The sequence below is a fragment of the Cnephaeus nilssonii genome, assembly GCF_951640355.1.
Source record: "Cnephaeus nilssonii genome assembly, chromosome: X".
Classification (NCBI taxonomy): Eukaryota; Metazoa; Chordata; class Mammalia; order Chiroptera; family Vespertilionidae; genus Cnephaeus; species Cnephaeus nilssonii.
In genome coordinates, this window is record NC_137071.1 from 20,398,140 (window position 1) to 20,422,926 (window position 24,787).

Here is a 24,787-nt window from a genome sequence, read left to right on the forward strand (position 1 = left end):
TTAATTCCCCCTGGTTCCCAAAAAGCCTAGCAAAGATACTGCATTTGTGGAAGGAAATTTTTTATACAATGAAGCAAAAAGAACTAGATGATAGGGATAAATAAGCCAGTGGTTAATTGAGGATTTTGAAATTATTTATTTGTAATTTAGTTTCCCAATTAGTATCAAAGTTCCATGAGGACAAATCTCTGGGCTCATTTATTTACCACTGTATCCTCAGAAACTGGAATATAGCCTGGCATAAAGTAGTAGCTCAGTAAATATTTGTTAACTGTATTTTCAGTATCTCATATTGTCAATCTAATACTTTTCAGAATCCATAATATCACTGTTATTTGTTTACTAGAGGCCCAGCGCGTGACTTAGCACGCCTTAGCCCGCCCCTTCTTGCAGTCCCGCCCACCCACCTGCCACTGCTCCCTGCACTCACTGCCCTGCCCACCACCTGCCTTTCTGTGATCTGAGCCTGTGGCTGTAGGGGAGGGACCGAGAAGTGCTCAAGGCACCTCATGGTGACCGTTTGGTTGTCCTGGTTATCACAACACTGGCTTTTTATATATAGAGATGGGATTGAGCACATGGTATTTATTTGCATACATACATCTAACATTGTTTGATTAATGGCCAGAAAATTTGAACTTCTTGTTAGTGTATCTAAAGTTTCCTGTAAGAACCTGCTTTTGTGTTTTTGTTTATCTTTGTTACTAGGTGTACCAGTTAATAATGTGGGGTTTTTTCAATAGATGCAGTTACACATATGTTGATATATATGCGATTTGATATGTATGCTATTTTGTTGTATTGACAACAAGCTTCAAAACTTCATATATCAAATTTTCTGAAGGTGTTGATATCATAGATATTTTAACATTTAAAAATGTCAAATTCCATGCCAAAGAAGAGCATTTGCATGAAGTTTTAATTCATTATTTTGAAGAAAAGTGCTGCTAAATACTTCAGGAAGCTTATAGTAAACATGCTCCATCTCAAGATACTTGTGAATGCTGGTTTAAATGCTTTAAAAGTAATTATTTTGATGTGAAAGACAAAGAACATCCAGGTCAACTGAAAAGTTTGAACACCAACAATTATAAGCATTATTAGATGAAGATGCATGCCAGACTCAAAAACAACTTGCATAAATATTAAACTTTGCTCAGCAAAAAATTTCCGATCATTTACAAGTAATGGGAAAGATTTTAAAGGAAGGAAAATGGGTGCCATATCAACTGAATGAAAGACAAATGGAAAACCAAAAAGTCATCAGTAAAATGTTGCTTCAGATGCACAAAAGAAAGTCTTTTTTGCATTGAATTGTGACTGGTGATGAAATACTGATTTATTTTGAGAATCCCAAATGCACAAAAATCATGGGATGATCCAAGTCAACCATCAACATCGAATGCAAGGCCAAATTGCTTCGAAAAGAAGACAATGCTCTGCATTTGGTGAGATCAGGAAGGTGTGGTGTATTATGAACTTCTAAAACCAGGTGAATCCGTTAATACTGATCGCTACTGACAACAAATAAGCAATTTGAACCACGCTTTGATTGTGAAATGACCAAAATGTTCCAGAAGACACAGCAAAGTAATTTTGCTTCATGATGATGCACCTTCACACACTTCAAAACCAGTTAAAGACACATTAAAAGATCGTGTCTGGGAAGTATTAACCCACCTGCTGTATTCACCAGACCTTGCTCCTTCAGATTACCACTTTTTCTGATCGATGGCACACGTACTTTCTGAGCAGCACTTTAAAACATACGAAGAAGTGGAAAATTGGGTCCCTGAATGATTTGCCTCAAAACAAGAAAAGTTCTATTGGGACAGTATCCACAAATTACCTGAAAGATGGGGGAAATGTGTAGCTAGCGATGGACATTACTTTGAATAAAGCACTTTTGATGTTTCTCTTGAAATTATCATGTTTTCTTTGATTACAAAATCTGCTATTATTAACCGGTACACCTAGTAAGCCCCACGTAAGTGTTTTGTATTTTGAGCACTGTTTTTTTACTTGTATGAAGATTATAGTTTTCTGCTATTCACACATAGGCATATTTACTGGAATAATTGGATGTTTAAAAGATAAAGTTGTTTAGTGTTTCCCATCTATACTGATAAAAGGGTAATATGATAACTAGACCAGATAGACCAGATGTCTTCTGGATGTCCTTCCGGATGTCCTTCCAGACAAAGTTGCAATGGCTACGAGAGCTGAGGGCTGTCAGAGGCGGCAGTGGGACCAGCCCTAAGAAGCGAGGGCCGAGGGCCAGCAGTCATGGCGGCCAGCAGTGGCAGCATCAGCAGGGTGATGGGGGCAGCACCTTACCCTGATTGGCCTGGTCGCCTCCCGAAGAGGGAGGCCAGACTGTGACTTAGACCTGCTGTCAGTAGGACATCCCCTGAGGGCTCACAGACTATGAGAGGGAGCAGGCCAGGCTGAGGGACCCCTGCCAGTGTACAAATTTTCATGCACCAGGCCTCTAGTGGATTAATAAAAGCCATTGTTTTTATAATTAATTTTGCAATGAAACTGAATCACCTTTATAATATAAATGATTTCCATTACTATATTTTATAGTCTTTTAGTGAGAAGCATTGTTATCCTATATAATAAATCCTAATATGCAAATCAACCGAATGGTGGAACTACTGGTCAGAAGGGGGCGGGGCTAGCGAGTGCGCAGCACCAGGCCAGCCAAGGTGGGTGCCAGCGGGCAGAGGGAATGGATGGCAATCGGGGAGCGGCGGCGACTGGTGGCAGCTGAGGGGCAATCTGGGGGCTGGGCTGGCTGCTTGCCAGCCAGTGCCGTTCCTGATCAGCCCAGTGGTTGCCTACCGCAGAAGGAGGCCAGACTGTGGCTTTGGGGGAGCAGGCCTATGCTGTCATTGGACACCCCCCGAGGGCTGTCGGACTGTGAGAGGGTGAGGCCGGGCTAAGGGACCCTGCCCTCTGAGTGCACGAATTTTTGTGCACCAGGCCTTTAGTTAGAAGATAAAAGCAAGTTGTATCAGTGAGTAAAATGCTGAAATTATGGAATTGCTTAATTACTTAGTGAAAGCAGAGCATGTCTTATAGAATGTTAAATAATTTAACTTGAGGGGACTTGTGCAAGTTATTTTTTTTTTACTAGAATACTCTATATCCAATGTGTATAGTGACTTGTAAGTGGAAAATGCATATATGTAGAATGTACTGCTGGACGAAAAATATCAAAATTGAAAATAACAATCTAATGCTTTAATGAATTAGTCCATCACTATAATATAGCCTGCAATTTACAAACTTGAGTGCTTAGAGAGCCAATGAATTAGAACATAATTTATTCTTTTGTAAACCCCAAATGATAACCCACTTTGCTTCCAGTATTAAGTTCTTTAGAATTTCATATCTATATTTGCTTAATTTGGGAAAAACAGGTTTTTTAAATTATGTCTGTCTCTCTCTCTCTCTCTCTCTCTCTCTCTCTCTCTCTATATATATATATATATATATATATATATATGTATATATATATATATATTCACATTGTCATATTTAGAGCTATCTGACCTAATCTAGTTTGTGAACAAAAGTTTCTGCTTCCCAGTTCAACCATTCCCCTTCTCTTACAAACAGTGAATTTAGTGATTTTTTATTGTTTTGTTCCTAATACATATTCTGTGGGAAATGATCATGGTTTTATTCTGATCATGATTTCCAAATGACACTCTTCTAATTATTTTAAAATAAAGGCTGACCGAACTTTCTGAGTGCACATTGAAATCCAGCTTCTTTCTGATCCTACATGGTATGTATTGTAATCCAGTATTTCAATTCCTGCCTTTCTGCTGGCAGAAAACTGACCTGAGGTTTAGACAGTGGAGCCTCTTATTTAGATTTCCCAGAGGTGTTTCACAGCCTGCCTGGAAGCTGGCTAATCAGACTTTCTGGAGGTTGATTGCCCAAGGTAAGTATGGTTTTGTTGAAAGCACCAGTTTCCTAACAAATTCATTTGGGAAATCCAAAATTGACTTTTTTTTTCTTTTTGGAGTGAGGGCATTCTGAAAGAAAGCTGTACGATTTTACTTTTATGGTTTCTTTTTAACCTTTACAGATATTTTTATTATAATATAGACTACATTACCCTACCTTATAATAGAGAAACATGCAAATTGACTGCACCTCCGCTACGCCCACGATTGGGCCGGCGGGAGGCTGGGGGGCGGGACTCTGGGTGGTCTATCCGGCCATTGAGAAGATCAAGATGGCGGCGCCCAGTTCTCTTAGTTTGGTGGTCCCTGGGGAGATTGCTGCCCCGGGGAGGCGAGACCTGGCTGCCCAGACACTCAAGAGGATATCAGGAAGATTGGCCGCCTGGGGGGGCGTGGCCGGGCCCTTCCCAGGTTAATGGCCGCCTGGGGGGACGTGGCCAGGCCCTTCCCGCCCCTCCCGGGGGTAGGAGATCAGCAACCTGGCGGGGCATGGCTGGGCCCATCCAGCCTCTCCCAGGGGTCCCTGGGGAGATCGGCACCCCGGGGAGGTGAGGCGGGACTCGCCAAGCCGCTCCCAGGGTCCCTGGGAACATTGCAGGCATGTAGTTGCTGAGACCCAGACCAGGCCTCTGGCCACAGATTCATAGCTTTGCGGAGACCTAGGGCAGGGATCTGTCTCATCTGCAGAGAGACAGAGGTTCTGCAGTGCCCCCAAGACGTGGGTGGGCCCAGCCAGGGATCAAGGGGCATGGAAGGACTCCTGGCAGAGGGCCAGGACCCTCACCCCTGAGGCGGGGGTTGAGGGGTGGTGCCACCTCAGTGGAGGGGTGCTGCACTGCAGGGTACTGGACTGACTGATGTGATTCAGAGAAGCTCCCAGTGCTAACGGGCCACGCCCAGGTGGCCTACACACTTCAGAGGCAGTGACTCCTGCTCCTGCCTTGACCCAAAAGCAAGCTCGCTACACCCTGCCCCATAGCAGAGCATGCTTAGGCAGTGAGTGGGAAGCCTTCCACCTGCTTTGGAGAAGGGGGGGCAGTAAAGAATGGGGGGAGAGGAAAGAATGTGGAGCATCCGCAATGAAGAGGTGCTTGAGAAAGAGGCTCGGAAGCCTGACTGGAAGGTTTGTTCTGTTTGCTGGGCCGCTGCCCCTTAGGAAGCGCAAAGAGCATGGCTCTGAGGGCTTCCTGTGTGCTGAGTCAAGTTCCACAGCCAACTGGAATTGGCCTCAGTTTCCTGGTCTGTAAAATGGATTAAGCGTGTCCCAGTGCCTTCACTGAGCTTTGATGGCCAATTGAGATACTATATAAAGAAAATGAGGGAAGAAGTGAGAAAGAAAAAGAAGGACAAGCAACACAAAAGAAAGACTGAAAGGAACCTGTAAACCCATTGTCACTTAAATAGGGAATATAGTCAATAGTGTTGTAATGATGGTATGATGCCAGATGGGTACTAGAAATATCGGGGAACACTTTGTAAAGTATATGATTGTCTAACCACTATTCTGTAACTAATATAAAACCTGAAACCAATACAAAATAATGTTGAATGTAAAGAAATGAAAATTGGAGTGAAATTTTTATAAATTTCAAAGTTTAAATAAAAGCTGTAAAGGAAGGAAGGGGAGAATAAAAAGTGTTTTTCATTTTGCCACTTCATTAAAAAGACAGTTGTCTTTATATGGTGCTTTTATACTTTTCTAAGTCATTATCTCATTTTAATTTCAGGGCAACTTAAAGACAAGATAAGTATTCCCTCCACTATTCAAAGAAAGGAAATCTTGGTGTCTGGTCCTAATGATTCAATCGTCAAGCCCTTATTGTAAAGCAGGGTTAGTAAAATTTTCTGTGCAGGGTCATATCTATACTAATAAAAGCCTTGGGGGTGATCAGGCCAGCAGGGGAGGGTATTTGGGGGCAATCAGGCCCGCAGAGGAGCAGTTAGGGGGCAATCAGGCCAGCAAGGGAGCAGCTGGGGGGCAATCAGGCAGGTAGGTGAGCGGTTAGGAGCCAGCGGTCCCGGATTGTGAGAGGGATGTCCAACTGTAGGCTTAGGCCCAATTCCACAGGGATCGGGCCTAAACCTGCAATTGGACATCCCCCCGAGGGGTCCCATATTAGAGAGGGTGCAAGCTGGGCTGAGGGACACCCTCCCCAGTGCACGAATTTTGTGCACCGGGCCTCTAGTCCTATATAATAAAAGGTTAATATGCAAATCGACCAAATGGCAGAATGACCGGTCGCTATGATGCGCACTGACCACCAGGAAGCAGGGTTGCCGGCAGAAAGGGGACCGGGTGTCATGGTGGGAGAGGCCAGGTGGGGGCACAGAGGATGGGCCAAAACCTGCCCCTGTGCTCTTGCAGCCTCACGGCCCACAGTTCCTTTCAAGGTGCACGAATTCGTGCAGTGGGCCCCTAGTCATATAATAAGCAAATATTAAGAGAATGGTGAGAGTAATGTTTTATATAATCCTATATAAAAAAGGCTAATATGCAAATAGACCGAACAGCAGAACAACTAAACAACTGGTCTCTATGATGTGTGCTGACCACCAGGGGGCACGGACGGAACATGGCAGGTGTCAGCCATGGTGGGATGGTGGAACAGGTGAGAGGCGGTGCCAGACCAAGGCGGGGCACTGGTCACTGTCATTGGGGTGAGCCTCTGGTGGTTACTAAAAACTATTTGCTTCCCAGGGCCACAGTCCCGCCCACGGCTCGGACCTGCTGCCGGTGCCTGGTGCTGGTCCGGATCCCTCAGCGCCATCAGTGGGTGCAAGCGGCGGCTGCCAGCCCTGATCGCCCCTGAGGGCTTCTCCACCTTCCCCTGCTCCTGAGGGACAATTGGGGCAGCAGCCACCACTTGGACTTGCTGATGGCGCCGGCCCCACTCACACCCACTGCTGGCGCCAGCACCAATCAATCTGCGTTGTCAGTGGGTGCGAGTGGTGCTGGTGCCATGAGTGTGGGAGCAGCACCTGCGGGAGCAGGGCTGCTGGCAGATGGGACCCGGGGCTGCAGCGGGAGGGGCTGCAGTGGGAGGGGCCTGGTGGGGGCGCAGAGGATGAGCTGAGACCCGCCCCTATGCTCACCGCAGCCTCAAAGCCCACAGTTCCTTTCAAGATGCACGAATTTGTGCACTGGGCCCCTAGTAGAATATAATCAATAATGTTAAAAAGGCATAGAACATAATTCAAGTGATTAATTTTCATAGAAATTTTATATATATTCAAGAATAGAAGATATTATTTTGAATAATAGAATTTTATGTGTTTGTGTGTGTTGAAAAATACTGCATAAATGGAGGTGTAAGGTGGAATAAAGAACATGGTTAAGTTAGAGAAAGACAAATACCATATGATTTCACTTACGTGTGGAATCTAAAGAACAAAATAAACACAGACACAAAGTTACAGAGAACAGTCTGATGGTTCACAGAGGGGAGGAGTTTGGGGTGCTGGGTAAAAAAAGAAAAGGTGAAGTGATAAAGAAGTACAAATTAGTGGTTACAGAATAGTCACAGAGTTATAAATAACAGCACAGAGAATATAGATAATAATATCATGACAACTATGTATGGGGCCAGGTGGGTACTTGAAATATCGGGGGAACTACTCTGTAAAGTATATGATTGTCTAACCACTATGCTGTACACCTGAAACTAATACAGGATAATACTGAATGTAAGCTGTAATTGAAAAAAATTTAAATAATCAAAATATAAAATAACATGGTAACTAGTGAGAGAGAACTAGATCATTTTTCTATGATCCTATATAGTTTTGGATCTTAACTATCAGAAAAAAAAAAACTCCTTTATCTTTCCACCACAAATCACAGATATTGATACCTATACCCATCTACTTGTTCTTTCCTACTCTTATAATTAAAGTGTTCCCATTCCAATTAAGGAAAATCTCTGAACTTGCATCTTCACTTGCTTTCTATTGAATTATCAATCTTTCCTCAGCCTACAAACATGCTTTTTTAACTCTAGTTGAAAGACAAAGCAAATTAAAATAAATAAAACATTGGTAGTATAGGGGTTCAGAAGTATTCACCCCAAGATGTACCTCTGTGGTAAGCAGAATGTTTTGAGCTAAAGGCAACTGATACCCTTCAGGCTCAAGAGAAACTCCTACACTCCCTTAACTACCTAGAAAAATTTGAATTAGGAACCTTGTCCGTAATAAGAGATTATCAGACACAACCTTTTTTTGACCTATCTATGGAAAAGGGCAAACTTCTATATACTGAATGTCTGCTCTTCTTATTGTCTTGTTCCCTTTAATGACCTTCCTCCCCTCTGAAACGACAAGTTGCGTTACCTCATACTTAGCTCAAAATGTCATATAGACCTCATTTTCCCTTTACTGTCTCTTTCTCTCTCGTGTATGTAGGGTTCCTATACGTATGAATGTAATTAAACTTGGTCATTTTCTCTTCTTAATCTAACTAATGTCTATTTGAATATTAGACAATACCAAAGAGCCTACAATATGCTGTTAAACTGGTTCTCCAAAAGAAAGATAAAAAATCAAAGAAACAAGCAGAACAACAACAAAAGCCCTCATGTGTGGCTTTTTTCCATTTCTATGGTGTAAATCCTCCCACCATGGATGATTTCAACTTACCAATAGTTTAACAATATTTGAGCAAAATTCCTGAATATTTAACAATGCTGATATCATTCCAGAACACCACACCTATTAGGAGGGTCATTCCCTTATTTTTCCATCCTCTTACATTCCTCTGTTCCCCTTCACAACAAAATATTTCAAATGTATCAGCTATGCTCTTAGTCCCTATTTCCCCACCCTCCTGCTTATCATTCAACTTATTTACTTATTGTCAGTATATGCCAGGCACTGTTCCACATGCTGGGAATACAGCAATGAACAAAGCAATACCCCTGCCTTCGTGGAGCTTAGATTTTAGTTGAAACAACCTATATAATAAAAGCTTAATATGCAAATTGTCCCCTTGGGCAGTCATTCGACCCAGAGTTGGACCAGATGACCAAGAGTTCGACCGCTCACTATGAAGTGCGCTGACCACCAGGGGGCAGTGTGGAACATGGTGGGCATCAGCGACACGAGGTGACACCTGGGTGGGGGGCTGCAAACTCTCACCGGCTACTTGGGGGTGGGGGTGACAAGGATGTAGGTGCAGTGAGAATGCAGGGTGTGTACTGAGCTAACTCTTACTCCACCTGCTACCCTCCTCTGGGATGCCAGGGCTTGCATGTTAGGGAAGCGCCTGCGCTCAGGTGTCGGGCACCTGTGAGGAGCCCACCCCGCACCCACACGACCTCTTCCAGGTGAGCTGGGCCGCAGTTGCTAGGACCGCAGGGGCTGGCCAGGCTCCCTGTAGGTTTGTGCAGGAGCCAGTCTGTGAGGCTGGCCTGGAGAGAGCACACTGCCCGCCCAGCTTCTGTGTGGCGCCACTGGGTGGCCCACAGGCCCACGCTGCATCCCAGCCCACAGTGTCTGGCCGTGCTCACCACATCTCCACGTGGGGTCTCAGGCACTGTGACTCAGGTGGAGGGGGGTTCACGGGGGTGCACGGGGGTCCAGGGGCCCAGGTGCTGCCCAAGGCCCAGAGGTCAGCTGGGACCTGCTCGTCCATGCCAGATGCTCATGCTTCGATCTCTGGCCAGGCCTAGGGACTGCACCCGTGCATGAATTTCGTGCACTGGGCCTCTAGTAGAGAATAAATAAAACAAATCCTCACTCAGATTTCATGTGCTATAGAGAACAATAAAATGAGTAAGGAATGGGTAGGGTCAATATTTTAAAAGGATGAGCTCAGAAGGCTTCTCTAGGTAACACTGAATCAGAGAACTGGTTTCTGCCTCTCTTCTGCATTAATAGTTGCAATATTACCAAGGCTAATGAACACTTTTCTATCTCCATCTTACTCTGTAGCTCCCAGTAGCACTCTTTCATTCTTAGGCTGCTTTATTTTTCTTGGATTCTTTAACACTATAGTTTTCAGGTTTTATTCCTATCTAGTCACACTTTTTCAGGATCTCTTTCAGGCCAAACCTATTTAAATGATATGAGATTTTGGAAAGACTTAGAGGTTGGGTCTGGGTCTTCTCTAGCTACACTTACTCTTCCCAAGGGTGATGTCATCCAATTTTCTCTCCCCCTCTCTCTTAAATATTGCCTCTATGCTAATGATCTCCAAATACCTATCTGCAGCTGAGACCTCTCCCCTCGGGAGATATCTCAAATTTATTATGTACAAAATGAGGCTCTCACTTCCATTCATAACCATTACTCTCCCCATTAATCACCATCTCCAAACACAGCAATAACATTTTGCACTGTGTCAGGTTATAAACTTAGGAATTATCCTTCATTTTCCTTTTTTCTTCATTACCTCATTTGATCCATTAACAAGCCATGTCTTTTCTGCCTCTAAAAGAAATACATGCATCCACTTATCTTCATGTTCACAATTACTATTTCACCCAAACAATGATACTTGCTTTCTGGGATAATTACAGTCACATACTAACTGTTCTCATGTCTTTCAATCCATTCTATATGCAATAGCTAGAATTACCTTTTCAATACAAAATTAAATTATAACATCCTCATACTTAAAACCCTTCAAACGTCTCTCCTTTCTTTAGAATAAAACCAAACTACTTCCATTCCCTACAAGGTACTACATGACCCAATTCTGCACATTTAGCCAATGGCAACCTATTTGCCTATCTCTTTCTTACCCACTACCATTCAGATATATTGGCCTTATTGGAAATAACACAGGCCTTTTTATACCTCTTGGCTTTTACACTTGCTCTTCTTTTTATCTTTAACTAGAGGCCCAGTGCACAAAATTCGTGCATGTGTAGGGTCCCTAGCGGATGCTGGCTGCTGGCTGGGGCCTCCCTTCATTCCGTGCTGCCCCTGGTGGTCAGCACATGTCATAGCAAGCTATTGAACTCCTGGTCGGTTGAACTCCTGAGGGGACACTTTGCATATTAGGCTTTTATATATAGATTAGATATAGATATAGATATAGATATAGATATAGATATAGATATAGATATAGATATAGATATAGATATAGATATAGATAGATATATAGATAGATATTTTCCCCATCTTTCTGTACTTTTTAAAAATATATATATACTTTATTGATTTTTTTACAGAGAGGAAGGGAGAGGGATAGAGAGTTAGAAACATCGATCAGCTGCCTTCTGCACACCCCCACCGGGGATGTGCCCGCAACCAAGGTACATGCCCTTGACCGGAATCGAACCCGAGACCCTTCAGTCCACAGGCTGACCCTCTATACACTGAGCAAACTGGTTAGGGCTTTCTGCACTTTTGATTCCTGCTTATCCATTAAGTTTTAGCTCATGTGGCATTTCTTCAGAGAAGCATTTCTTTTTTTAACATAAATGTTTATTGATTTCATAGTGGAAGGGAAAGTGAGGGAAAGATAGAAACATCAATGATGAGAATCACTTATTGGCTGTCTCCTGCATTCCCCCCACTGGGTATCAAGCCTACAACCCAGGCATGTGCCCTTGAGTGGAATCAAACCTGGGACCTTTCAGTCCACAGGCCAACGTTCTACCCACTGAGCCAAACTGGCTAGGGCCAGAGATGCATTTCTTGATCACCCTATTTAAAGAAGCCAAGTCCATTTTCCATTACTTCACATTGACTTATTTCCTTTATATCATTTATCACACGATTTAATTATTATGATTATTTATTCATTCCTTTCCTATTATTTGTCTCCCTGCAATTATATAAGCACTACACAGGGCAGGAACTTTGTCTTAATTGTTTTACCACTTACTGTCAAATAGTGGGCATCAATATTTGTTAAATTAGTAAATAAATAAATGAACAGATAATTATGGCTGCAGGGTATCAAGTTTCCCTTCAGTGAAGTGAACACAAAATAAGACTCATGTTGAAAATTGAAAAATGGGTGAAGGAGAAGAAAGCACTATATCAAAGAGGAACAGGCAGTATTTAGCTCCCTCCAAAATTATGTTAAAGAGATTCAATTTGATATTTCATTACTTTTAGTTTAGCATCAATTATGTTTTATCATTTACCCTTCAACACTCTCTTATGAGTTAAGAATATTGTACAAGGTCATATACTAGTAAACGGTAGTCTAATTAATCCAGAAAAAAAAATAGAGTCCTGAGTTCACATCCCAGTTCTCTTCTTTCATGACCCTGAACAAGTTCTAACAGACTGAGCCTCAGCTTCCTATGGTATCACAGAAGTTTTTATTAAATTATTATTTTTTAAAAATATATTTTATTGATTTTTTACAGAGAGGAAGGGAGAGGGATAGAGAGTTAGAAACATCAATGAGAGAGAAACATCGATCAGCTTCCTCCTGTACACTCCCTACTGGGGATGTGCCCACAACCAAGGTACATGCCCTTGACTGGAATCAAACCTGGGTCCTCTCAGTCCACAGGCCGACACTCTATCCATTGAGCTAAACCAGTTAAGACTTAAATTATTATATTTTTTTATTAAATGTATTGGGGTGACATTGGTCAACATGAATATATAGGTTTCAGGTGTCAGTTTCTATGTTACAAGATCTGTATATTACACCATGTGCTCACTACTCAAAGTTAAATCTTCTCCTGTCACCTTATATTAGGACCCTCTTCTCCCCCTCCTGCTTCCCTCTGGCAACCACCACACTGCTGTTTGTATTCATGAGTTTCAGTTTTATATCCCACATATAAGTGAAATCATATGGTTCTTAGCTTTTCGTGACTGACTTATTTCACTTAGTATAATGTTCTCAAGGTCCATCCATGTTGTTGTAAAAGGTGCTTTCATCATTTTTCATGGCTGAGTAGTATTCCATTGTGTATATGTACCACATCTTCTTTATCCAGTCCTCTATCACAGGACACTTTGGTTGTTTCCATGTCTTGGCCACTGTGAATAATGATTCAATGAACATAGGGATGCATATAACTTTGAAAATACATGATTTTGAGATTTGGGGGTATATACCAAGGAAAGGAATTGCTGGGTCATATGGTAGCTCTATTCTCAATTTTTTTTGAGTAATCACCAGACTGCTTTCCACAGTGGTTGTACCAGTCTACATTCTTATCAGCAGTGAATGAGAGTTCCCTTTTTTCTACAACCTCTCCAACACTTGTCTTGTTGGTAATGGCCACTGTAACAAGTATAAGGTGGTATCTCATTGTAGTTTTTATTTGCATTTACCTAATTGCCAGTGAGGTTGAACAACTTTCCATATATCCATTGGCTGTCCATATGTCTTCTTGGGGGAAGTTTATTTTCAGGACCTCTGCCCACTTTTGATTGGGTTATTTGTTTGTTTAGTGTTGAGTTTTATGAGTTCTTTATATATTTTGGAAATTAAACCTTTGTCAGAGCTACTATTTGCAAATATCATCTCCCATGAAGTTGCATATATGCCATAGGTGTGTGTTTTTTTCAAGTGCATCTGATCTTCATCTTCCCTTCCCAGTTCAGACCTTTACTCTCTCCCCTTTCATGTTTTTGTTGTCACAAATTGTCCGTGTTTATAAGTTGTTTGATGACCTCACTCACAGTGCTGTGACTTTATATTTTTGTTTCAGGTAAAATAACTCCCTTGAGTAATTCCTGCAATGGATGTTTTCTGGTGATAAAACCCCTCAGTTTCTGTATGTATGGCAATGTCTTTATTTCTCCTTTATATTTAAAGGATAATTTTGATGGATATATTATTTGTTGCTGGTAATTTCTCTCTTTCAGACATTTGAATATTTGGTTCCACTCTCTCCTGGCTTATTGAGTTTCTGTTGAGCAGTCAGATGAAATCCTGATGGCTTTTCCTTTGTAAATCACTTCCTTCTTTTCCCTAGATGCTTGATAATTTGTTCTTAGTCATTCATTTTTGACAGCTTTAAAACCAAGTGCCTTGGAGAGGGCCTCTTTAGATTGAGGCAGCTAGGTGTTCAGTTTGCTTCTTGGATTTGAGGATCTAGTTCTTTCCATAGCTGTAGGAAATCCACTAGTTGGTTGAAGAGACTCTCCATGTCATGCTCCCTTTCTGCTTCCTTTGGAATGCCTATAATTTGAATATCCATTTTCTGGTTAAGTCAGATAGTTCTCGTAGAGTTCTTTCCATTTTCTTTATGCTCAGGTGTCTCTCTTCTTCCCTCTGTGTCATTTCTAGATTCCTGTCTTTGATATCAATAACTCTTTCCTCCATCTGGTTGGCTGTTTTCTATGCTCAGTAGTTTACTCTCAATCTTCTTAATTGTATGCTTCATTTCCAAGACTTCTGATTGGTTCTTTTTTAAAGTTTCAATCTCTTTGAAGAATAGTTTTGTTCATTGATATGTTTTCTGCGTGCATTGAATTGCCTGTCCATATTTTCTCACATCTCATTGAGTATTTTCAGAACTGAAATCTTGAAATTGATGTCATTTTTCACATATTTCCATATGTTCCAGCTTGCTTTCTGGAGATTTTTCATTTTCTTTCTGGTCATCCTCGTTACTGTGGTTATTCATGGTAGTTGCTCTCCTCCTTTGCCTACACATGTATCTCTGAAGAGGTCTTTCTACTACTTTCCAGTTGATGGCACTGAATCACAAGATATTTTATCTCTGTGATCTCCTAGTCTTGAACCTCTGAGGCTTCCTTAAGATAGTACAATCATGCTGCTTGGGGGTGGGGTCTGTTTTGCCCTCACCATAATGGCAACCCATGATCTCTGTGGGATCCCACTCCAAGCACCCCTCCTGGGAATCAGTCACAGAGGGAAATAGTGGTTCTACTTCAACATCTCTTAGTTTACAGATAATATGCTTCTGGTCCTCACTCTAGGGGCAATGGGAGGTTAGTATTGGGAGTCCAAGTGGCAGTGGGGTGCTGTGGTTCCATTTATTTGTCTAAAACATCACCACCCTGCCCAACAGTGGAGAGACACACAGCAGAACCCTGTGCACTGTCAGGCATCTGCTGACTGAAAACACTGTTTGATCCCTCACTGCTTTCCCTGCTGGGCTCCCTCCCCTGCCCCCCTACCAGTTCTCTGTTCCTCCAGGCTGAAGGAAGTACCTGCTACTATAGGCTTTCTCCCTCTCCCAGCCAGGTCATGAGCTCCCAGCTGCAGGATTGTATCTGTGGGCCACATGCTCTTTCCTCCCTTCTTGTCTCCCCATTTATTTCATGTTGCCGACATTTAGATATTTCAATGCACATCTCTCAGGTATGTGTCTGTGTTGAGCATGGGTTTCTTTGCTGAATTATAGTTGGTTAAGTTGTTGAAAGTTTAGGGGGAGAGGACAAGGGACTCTCTCACACCGCTATTTCTCTGACATCAATCTTAAATTATTGATCGCATTCTCAAAAATAAGACAAGTTGAATAACAACTCTAGCTTTAGGAAATGTTCAGATTTTTTAAACAGTAGGGAAAGAAGCATTCATTTCTAAACTGGAGAGCATTAGAAGGTTAATCAAGAAGACTATGAGTAATGATGACAAAGTTAGTACATTTTTAAAATTCAGATTGAAAATACTAAAGCTAATAATCAGGACACAGGAAAAATACTGTTTTATTCATTGTTTCTAACCTTTGGCATAAACTCTACAAAACAACACAGTGTTCTGCATGGAACTGATGTTCAAAAATTGTTAACTGATATCAACAGAAAATATTGCTCAAATCCTCTCTGAAACTCTTTAAAACTTGGATGAAGCATATTTCTCAGAAATTCTGTATTAAGTGTCTGAATACATGGTGGGCTGGAAGACTAAAGTAAGTGTAAGTCTTGCCATCTCACTAAAACCATGATTAGTGGTTTAGGAACTTACTACACAACTACAATTCTCAGAACAGTCATTTAAAATGAGATATGAAAATGAAAAGGGATTCAGTTAAGAAACAAAATAAAATTAGGCATGATAAACACATTTATAAATAATTAATATGGTCACTTATGTAATAACTACTAAGTATGTATGTCTTAATTGAAAAGCAATCCCTTTTGACTAGAGATAGGCAACATCAAATAATGGGTAGTAAGAAGGAAAGGCTTTATGTAGCTTCTTATTTCTATTTTCATTGTTGGATGTTCATTTTTCCCATTTGTAATTTTACAATTTCCTTTTTCTCTTTCCAATGCTACACAATGGCTAAAAATAATATGCTAGACAATGAAAACACCACAATCCAAAATATATGGGACAAAGCAAAAGCAGTCTTGAGAGGGAAGTTCATAGCTCTACAAGCCTACTGCAAAAAAAAAAAGAAACAATGGTAATAAATTACCTAACCCCACAACTCAAAGAGTTAGAAAGAGAGCAATATGAAAGGCCCAGTGCAAGCAGAAAGAAGGAAATAATAAAGATCAGAGCAGAGATAAACGACATAGAGAACAAAGAAACAATACAAAAGATCAACAAAACCAAGAGCTGGTTCTTTGAAAGGATAATCAAGATTGATGAACCTCTAGCCAGGCTCACCAAGAAGCAAAGAGAGAGAACCCAAATAAACAAAATCAGAAATTAAAGAGGTGAAATACAACAGACCCCAAAGAAATGCAAAGGATTGTTACAAAATAATACGAACAACTTTATTCCAACAAACTGGACAACCTGGATGAAATGGACATATTCCTAGAAAAATATAACCTTCTAAAACTCAATCAGGAAGAATCTAAACAGCTCAATAGGCCAATAACTATGGAAGAACTTGAAGCAGTCATCAAAAACCTTCCTGCAAACAAAAGCCCAGGGCGAGACGGCTTCACAGGGGAGTTTTACCAAACATTCAAGGAAAAACTAAAATGTATCCTCCTCAGACTATTCCAAAAAATTCAAGAGGAAGGAACACTTCCAAGCTCCTTCTATGAAGCCAACATCACCCTAGTACCAAAACCAGATAAAGACAACACAATGAAAGAGAATTACAGGCCAATATTCCTCATGAACATAGATGCCAAAATTCTCAACAAAATTCTAGCATATCGGATCCAGCAGTACATCAGAAAGATCATACACCATGACCAAGTAGGATTTATCCCAGGGATGCAAGGATGGTACAACACCTGCAAATCAATAAACATGATTCATCACATAAACAAATTGAGAGATAAAAATTACATAGTCATATCAATTCATGCAGAAAAAGCATTTGACAAAATCCAACACCCTTTCTCAATAAAAACTCTCAACAAGGTGGGAATAGAAGGATCATATCTCAACATAGTAAAAGCTATATATGCTAAACCCACAGCTAACATCATACTCAATGGGCAAAAACTAAAACCATTTCCACTAAGAACAGGAACAAGACAGGGATGCCCACTTTCTCCACTCCTGTTTGACATAGTACTGGAAGTATTAGCCATTGCAATCAGACAAGAAGAAGAAATAAAAGGCATCTAAATTGGAAAAGAAGAAGTAAAGCTGTCCTTATTTGCAGATGACATGATACTGTACATAAAAACCCTAAAGACTCCATAAAAAAACTAACAGACTTAATAAATAAATTTGGCAATGTAGCAGGATACAAATTTAACACCAAGAAATCTATGACATTTCTATACAACAATAGTGAACTTACAGGAAGAGAGACTAAAAAAGCAATCCCATTTACCATCACACCAAAAACATTAAGATACCTAGGAATAAAGTTAACCAAGGAGGTAAAAGACCTATATGCAGAAAACTACAGGACACTGAAAAAAGATAGAGGAAGACGTAAACAGATGGAAGAACATACCATGTTCATGGATTGGTAGAATCAACATCATTGAAATGTCCATACTACCCAACGCAATCTATAGATTTAATGCACTCCCCATTAAAATACCAACGGAATATTTCACAGACCTAGAAAGAACTCTCCAAAAATTCATCTACAATAAAAAAAGACCCAAATAGCCACAGCAATCCTGAGAAAGAAGAATAAAGTAGGAGGGATCTCAATACTAGATATCAAGCTGTATTACAAAGCCACTGTTCTCAAAAGAGCCTGGTACTGGCCCAAGAACAGACATATAGACCAATGGAATAGAATAGAGAATCCAGATATCAACCCAAAACACTATGCTCAATTAATATTTGACAAAGGAGGCATGAACATACAATGGAGCCAAGACAGTCTCTTCAATAAATGGTGTTGGGAAAATTGGAGAGAAACATGCAAAAAAATGAAACTAGATCACCAACTTACACAATACACAAAAATAAACTCAAAATGGATAAAGGACTTAAACATAAGACGGGAAACCATAAAAATACTAGAGGAATCCACAGGCAGCAAAATCTCAGACGTATGCCGAAAGAACTTCTTCACTGATACTGCTCCTAGGGCAGTGGAAGCTAAAGAGAAAATAAACAAATAGAACTACATCAAAATAAAAACCTTTTTTACAGCAAAAGAAACCATCAACAAAACAACAAGAAAGCCCACTGTATGGGAGAACATATTTGCAAATGTTATCACTGATAAAGGTTTAATCTCCAACATCTACAGGCAACTTATACAATTTAATAAAAGGAAGATAAATGATCCAATTAAAAAAATGGGCAACAGACCTAAATAGAATATTTTTGAAAGAAGACAGAAGGAAGGCCAAGAGACACATGAAAACATGCTCAAAGTCACTAATTATCCGAGAGATGCAAATCAAAACGACAATGCGGTACCATCTCACACCTGTCAGAGTGGCAATCATCAACAAATTAACAAAAGACAAGTGCTGGCGAGGACGCGGAGAAAAAGGAACCCTCGTGCACTGCTGGTGGGAATGCAGACTGGTGCAGCCACTGTGGAGAACAGTATGGAGTTTCCTCAAAAAACTGAAAATGGAACTCCCATTTGACCCAGTGATCCCACTCCTAGGAATATAGCCTAAGAAACTAGAAACACCAATCAGAAAGGATACATGCAAAAAAATGAAACTAGACCACCAACTTACACCATACACAAACATAAACTCAAAATGGATAAAGGATTTAAACATAAGATGGGAAACCATAAAATTCTTAGAAGAATCCACAGGCAGCAAAATCTCAGACATATGCCGAAGCAATATCTTCACAGATACAGCCCCTAGGGCAATGGAAACTAAAGACAAAATAAACAAATGGGACTACATCAAAATAAAAAAGCTTTTGTACAGCAAAAGAAACCATCAACCGAACAACAAGAAAGCCCACTGTATGGGATAACATATTTGCCAATGTTATCACCAATAAGGGTTTAATCTCCAACATTTACAGGGAGCTCATACAACTTAACAAAAGGAAGATAAACAACCCAATAAAAAAACGGGCAACAAACCTAAATAGATACTTTTTGAATGTGGACATAAGAGAGGCAAGAGACATATGAAAATATGCTCAAAATCACTAATCATCCGAGAGATGCAAATCAAAAGGACAATGCAGTACCATTTCACACCTGCCAGAATGGCTATCATCAACAAATCAACAAATGACAAGTGCTGGTGAGGATGCGGAGAAAAAGGAACCCTCGTGCACTGCTGGTGGGAATGCCGACTGGTGCAGCCATTGTGGAGAACAGTATGGAGTTTCCACAAAAAATTAAAAATGGAACTCCCATTTGACCCAGTGAACCCATTTCTAGGAATATATCCCAAGAAACTAGAAACACCAATCAGAAAGGATATATCCATCCCTATGTACATAGCAGCACAATTTACCGTAGCTAAGATTTGGAAACAGCCTAAGTGCCCATCAGCAGATGAATGGATGAAAATACTGTGGTACATCTACACAATGGAATACTAAGCTGCTGTTAAAAAGAAAGAATTCTTACTATTTGCAACAGCGAGGATGGAACTGGAGAGCATTATGCTAAGCGAAATAAACCAGTCAGGGAAAGATAAATATCACATGATCTCACTCATTTGTGGAATATAATGAACAACATAAACTGATCAACAAAAACAGATCCAGAGATAGAGAACATTGATCAGACCACCAAACCTCAGAGGGCAGATAGGGGAGGGTGGGGGTAAGGGGGAGAGATCAACCCAAGGATTTTGTATGCATGCATATAGGCCTAACTAATGGACACAGACACCGGGGGGTGAGGGCATAAGTGGGGCGTTGGGGGGCAATGGGGGGGATAAGGACACATATAATACCTTAATCAATAAAGAAAAAAATAAAACACACAAAAAAATATTTCACTTTTTGCATTGTTAAATCTCTCAATTTTATTTTACAGATTTATGCCTCCTTAATATGATTGAAATGTTCTTCTACATTTTAATATACTAGTATATTTTAAAGTTTTACTAATTCACATTAAATCTTTATCTGAAAATTATTATGGAACTCAGTTATCATTATTTTTTCTTTCCTAACAATGTCAATGATTTTATTTTAATTTACTGGCTAATCTACCTTTTCTCCACAGTTATGAAATGTCACCCTTAAATATTAAATTTACCTAAAATAGCATTTTTCTTTAAAATATCTATTCTATATCATAAAACCATTGGTCAATATCATACTATGCTGTGTAGGTATACTATGTTTGCTATGCTATGATTTCTAAAGCAAATCACCATTTTAAAATAATTTCTTGATTATCATACATTTTTATTAATTTTAAAATTATGGTGAGAACTGCATCTCTCTCCCCTTTTGTGTGATTTGTTTTTAGTGTGTTCACCCCACACATCTCTGCTCTTTACTACTTGTTCCCTAGGTGACTGACCCTTTCACACTGAATCTCCTAGGAGCATTTGCTGGCTGGATTCCAGTTGCATTACACCAGTGATGGGCAACCTTTTGAGCTTGGTGTGTCAAACTTCGCCAAAAAACTGAGCATAACTCGGGTAGTGTGTCACTTTGAGGAAAAAACATTATTTCGCAAATGTTTCATCCTCAGGAGCAGCAAATGTTTCATCCTCAGCATGCGGCCGCCTGAGCGGCCGCGTGTCATCAGAAATGGCTACGCGTGTCAGTGCTGACACGCGTGTCATAGGTTCGCCATCACTGCATTACACCAATAGAAAGGACCAGCTGGAGATACAAAGATATGGAAAAATATGTATGGGGACATTTTTCCTCCACAATTTTTCTGTTTCAGGGCTGCATCTTACAGTAGCTGCTTCTTTTCAACAACTACACTTCCCAATATGTGGTCCTTCATACAGTACTGCTGCTCTCACTGGGCTCCATTAACCTCCATTCATTCTGTTTCTCCCCTTTCCCCTTAAGCCCTACTGTTGCCCCTCTCTGAGTGACCCCACTGCCTCGCCTTTGTTAATCCTATCAAAAGAGAGGGAATATCCAAATTGACCATCACACCATCACAAAGATGGTGGCACCCACAGCAGAGGCCAAGTTTCCGTAAGGAGCCTTAAGGAGCAATCAGATGGACCTGAGGCTGCATGGCGCTGGGCCAGGACATGGGACTTGAGCCTGTGCCCCTGCCCAGTGGGGCTTGACAGGGGACCTCAGGCAGCGCCCCCCGTCCCTGGTGCCAGGCCGGGGGACCTCAGGCCATGCCCCCCGCCCAGCAGGGATTTTTGGGGTTCCTCAGGCCAAACCCCCCCACCTGGCAGGGCTTGATGGGAGATCTCAGGCTGTGCCCCCACTGGCAGTGCTTGACAGTGGACCTCAAGGTGCGCCCCTCACCCCGGCCTGGGCTGGGGAACCTCAGGCCGTGCCCCCCACCCCAGCGCCAGGCCAGGGGACTTCAGGCCATGCACCCCCACCCTGGTGCTGGGCCGGGAGACCTGAGGCTGTGCCCCCCTGCCTGGCAGGGCTTGATGGGGACCTGAGACTGCACCCCCCACCTGGCAGGGCTTGACGGGGTTGGGGCTGGCTGGGGATGGATCTCACCCAATGTGGGTGGGGCTGGCTGGGGCTGGGTCTCAGACAATTTTGAGGTGCCGCAGGTGGGCAGGGACTTGACTCTGGGTCCTGCGGCGCACCCCAGACTCTGACCAGAGGAAGATTTTCATGTACATTTTACTAATTTTCTTTCATCTCTGACACTTCTATTATAGAGAAAGGGCAAATAGCAATAATAAAATATTTCCTCTAATTCATCCCCTTTTAATGAGCATGAATTTTGTGCACCAGGTCACTAGTATATTATATTTCTGTGAATAATCTTTGTATAAAATTCTCTTCAACAATCTAAGTTGAGCCCTACCCGGTTTGGCCCAGTGGGTAGAACATCGGCCTGTGGACTGAAGGGTCCTGGGTTCAATTCCAGTCAAGGGCACATACCTTGGTTAGAGGCTTGACCCAGGACGCAACCAATCATTGTGTCTCTCTCACATCAATGTTTCTATCTCTCTACCTGTCTCTCCCCCGACCCTTCCACTCTCTCTAAAAATGGATGGGAAAATATCTTTGGGTGAGGATTAACAAAAAAATGTATCTGAGTTGAATTCCATTTCTTGCTGGGATTATATTATACCTTCTAAAATGATAAATGATAGCTAGATAGATTTATATGCATACATAACTGTATGTAACTATATCTTAATCAAAATTATTTTGAACTAGGGGACCGGTGCATGAAAATTCATGCACTGGAGGGGGAGGTCCCTCAGCCCAGCCTGCCCCCTCTCACAATCCCGGAGCCCTCAGGTGCAGGAGGCAAGCCAGCGATCAGGGGAAGGAGACACCCCCATCACACCTCTTCTGCTGCCACTGCTGGCAGCTCAAGCCTTGGCTGGCACTGGTTACTTGAGACTCGGGTGGCCCTGGGTGGCTGGGCAGCCGCCATCTGAGGCTTGCCTGTGCCTCAGGCTTGGCTGGACAGCTGCCATCTGAGGCTTGACTGTGCCTCAGCCGGCCCTGAGCAGCTAGGCAGCTGAGGGGACTGGGGACTCTGGAGGCAGGCTCCCTGGCGGGGCTGAGGGGACTGGGTGCCTCCATTTTGTGGCTGTGGGTGCTTCCATAATTGCAAGCATGGCAGTCAATTAGCATAGTCCCTCCTTATTGCTGTGGGTGCCTGCATCTTTGTGAGGGTGTGATGGTCATTTAGCATATTCCCTCTTTATTAGATAGGATGTGCAGATTAACCTAGAGAAAACTAGCATTTTCATCATGTTTCCTTCCTTTCCTCATGTATTTATTGTATGTACTTACTAGAGGCCCGAAGCATGAAGATTTGTGCAAGAATAGGCCTTCCTTCCCCTGGCTGCCAGCGCCGGCTTCCATCTGGCACCTAGGACCTGGGCTGCTTTGCTCTGGCTGCTGCCAGGCACCCGAGACCTGGGCTGCTTCGCTCAGGCCACCAACAGGCACCAAGGACCTGGGCTGCTTCACTCTGGCTGCCACCGCCACCCACCCACCGGGGGTGTGCTCCAAGCCGTGCCATGGCCACTGGGAGCAGGCTCCCACCCCTGTGTGTGTCTGCTGGGGTGGGGGCATGCTCCGAGCTATGCTGGTCATGACTGTAAAGGTGTCCCAGACAAATTTGCATGTTACCTCTTTATATATATAGATAATTCAAATTTAAACTTTCTCCAATCCTTACACTTTTCTGTGTAATCTGCTTCTGAGAAATGTACAAATTATGTAAATATTCTGAATAGGATTTTTTGTTTCTTTTCATTGGCTAATTGTTAATGTGCTTTTAAATAAGAAGAAAATAATATTGCTTTCAAATGATAGTACTTTAGGCCACCTTTTCCAATAAATATACCTCATATTTCTTTTTTATTGACATACTAGAGGCCCAGTGCACAAAATTCATGCACTCACAGGGAGGTGTCCCTCAGACTAGCCTGCACCCTGTCACAGTCCGGGAGCTCTTGGGGAATGTCCGACTGACTGACATCCTTAGCACTGCAAGCCATGAGCCCAGCTTCTGGCTGAGTGTCTTCCCCCTGGTGGTCAGTGTAGATCATAGCCACTGGTCATTCCGCTGTTTGGTCGATTTTCATATTAGCCCTTTATTATGTAGGATAACATTTTCTAGGTTCTCTAGGACAATATTGAACGATAACACCAATGAGAAGCATCCTTTAGTTGCTTATTATTTTAATAAGAATTCTTCTAGCATGCCAGGATAAGGAAGTTTACTTCTATTCTTGTATTATCAAATACTTTTCACAGGACTTGGTAATAAATTTTCCCAAATGCCACTGGATATATTATTTCTTTTTTCTGGAATTACTGAATAGTAATGGTTCCCGGACCTTCTTTAATGAAAGGGAGAACAAAGATGAAAGGTTACTTGTTTACTGTTTTGCACTTTCTTTTTTAATTTTCTTTGTTGATTAAGAGTTTACATATGTGTCCATATCCCCCCATTGCCCCCCACTCCCCACTCATGCCCTCACCTCTCTGGTGTCTGTCCATTGGTTGGTAGAAGAGAAGCTAATTTATAATCCCTAATTATAACTGGACATAGCAAAACAGGGTGAATCCTCATGCTTCCTCTATCATGATTACCATAACAATGGCCCTGAAATTATATCCACACTCATTATCTCTGTTGTCATTCTTATATTCCTAAGAATTAAACATAATTAAATTAAAATATGTTAAGGATGTATGAACAAAGAAAATAGCTTGAAATAGAAAATACTGCAAAGATTTAGATAATCTTGATAGAGCTAAGCTTTTAGAGGTTTACATGATCCAAATGCAAATTAGCCTTAAGCTCTGAGATTCTTTTTCAATTTCTCGTTATAAATTTGTTACTCTGTGTGAGTGTTGTGTGATGAAGAATGAAGTAGATGAAATTTTCAGTAAAAAGTATATACATTTCCAAGAAATCAGCGTCAAGTAACTATAGGTCTAGGAC

General features: G+C 41.6%; 1 protein-coding gene across 2 annotated transcripts in view; it reads right to left on the reverse strand.

The window, feature by feature from the left end:
* Positions 1-24,787, reverse strand: part of DMD (dystrophin) — a 2,362,317-nt gene that overhangs the window by 1,798,193 nt on the left and 539,337 nt on the right. The gene's annotated exons all lie outside the window — the stretch shown is intronic.